This window comes from Vigna unguiculata, unplaced genomic scaffold (genome assembly GCF_037176805.1).
Source record: "Vigna unguiculata cultivar grain cowpea cultivar isolate G323 ecotype 2 unplaced genomic scaffold, ASM3717680v1 ptg000360l, whole genome shotgun sequence".
Classification (NCBI taxonomy): Eukaryota; Viridiplantae; Streptophyta; class Magnoliopsida; order Fabales; family Fabaceae; genus Vigna; species Vigna unguiculata.
Window position 1 is genome coordinate 5834 of NW_028196995.1, and position 1667 is coordinate 7500.

General features: G+C 50.3%; 1 non-coding gene across 1 annotated transcript; it reads left to right on the forward strand.

Moving 5' to 3' along the window:
• The first annotated feature begins 286 nt into the window (after positions 1–286).
• On the forward strand, positions 287–358 carry TRNAG-GCC (transfer RNA glycine (anticodon GCC)). The gene has a single exon. It is a non-coding gene; the product is annotated as a tRNA-Gly (tRNA).
• The last annotated feature ends 1309 nt before the right edge of the window (positions 359–1667 follow it).

Genomic DNA, 1667 nt, shown 5'->3' on the forward strand with positions numbered 1-1667 from the left:
CGAGGGAGTAACTTGTCTGATCTTGCGGTGCACTCACTCCCGTTACGAGAATGAAATGACGCCCCAGCTCGACTCGAGACCAAGACTCCTTACAACACAACTCGCACCAATAGCGGCACTGAGCGGCCGGAGATTGATTGAAAAGGCAGCCGCCCCTCCCCCCGCCTACCTACTCGTGCTCGTAGCTCGATCGGAGGTTAAGAGTGTGGTCCGGCGGAAAAACAGAAGTCGTCCGTATCAAGTGATACGTTAATTGCTCAGTAGTGCTTCGCCACTACCGTTGCTGGCGGAAATAGCTTAATGGTAGAGCATAGCCTTGCCAAGGCTGAGGTTGAGGGTTCAAGTCCCTCCTTCCGCTCTTGGCTTCGTCCGTCGTTTAGTGGTAACGAGTAGAGTAGGCATCGCCTCTCGATCCAATCCGTCTTTCCCTGGCCTCCCCACCACACTCTTGATACGAAAGAAACCTCCCGCCATAGAATAGAGAAGAAAGAGATAAAAAGTCTGGGTCCCCTCGATCACCCTTCCCTTGAACCTGAACTGGTCGAGAGAGATGAACCCGCACCACATTTGATAACCTTCGAACCGAAACCCCCAACTCTCCATGGAATTCCAGAACCTAAACAACTCAATTGAGAGCTCCGTGACCGGTTCAATTCAAGGGAAGGTCCACCAATAATGGAAAGGCCATCCCCCTCCCTATCCGTTTCTTGATCCCTCATTCCACGAATTCGTTGTTACTGATTCATTCAAGGACTGAAAGCTTTTCGTTTTATGAAAAGGCATAGACTCCCCACTTCTTTGTCTTATTAGCGCAGGTCTTCGTCAATGATGAAAGCCGCTTAACTGAAGACTCGAGTTGAGAAAGAGGGCTAGGCCAAGGATAGGAGGGCTTTCAGGGACTGGGACGGGTGGATTCTAGAGCTAGGGGCGGATCAGAGGTTTGTCCATTGGGATTGGGCATGGACGAGCGGGCCAGCAAAATGAAAAAAAAACTTATCCCATCGCATCATTAACCGGTGTAGGATTCAAGATCAGGTCCAGGATTCGAGTCAAATCGACCTTCCCTCTCATCTCAGGGTGAGGCAAGGTAGCTTGCTCAAATGTTCGTTGTTCAATATCTCGGCAGCTCAAGAAGGAAGTTGGACTAGCTGCTCCCATTCCTAAAAGCCCGGAGTGGATTCTAGGGGAAGGGCGGAGCCTCACCTTGCAGTAGGAAGGTCTTCGTTGCTGGGACGGGTTCAAACTGGACTGAAGGGAGGAGGAATGAAAGACTCCGATCTTACTGGGGATTCATCACTGGCTAGGGCGAATCAAAGCATGGGCATCTGCAAGTAAGAGGGAACAGTAGATCGTCGATTGAAGAGCCAGGTCAGTCAACTTCTATTGGGACTTCTATTGATTCGACTAGAGGGACTCCTAGCAACTTGTATGACGGGGCCCCATGGAGATGCAGGAGCCGGATCGACCCATAAATAAATGATAGGCCAGAGGGATGGGCTCATTCGACTAATTAGTGATCCCAGGCCCTACCTAACAAAGAGATGTCCCTAAACTATCAATAAAAAAAAGAAGAGGGGATCGGAAAGCTCGGGCAGGAGTAGGACATTCCATCAAAATCTTTCTGATCCGCTAGCTGTCACTCCTTGCCCTATTCGGTCAAGCAGCTT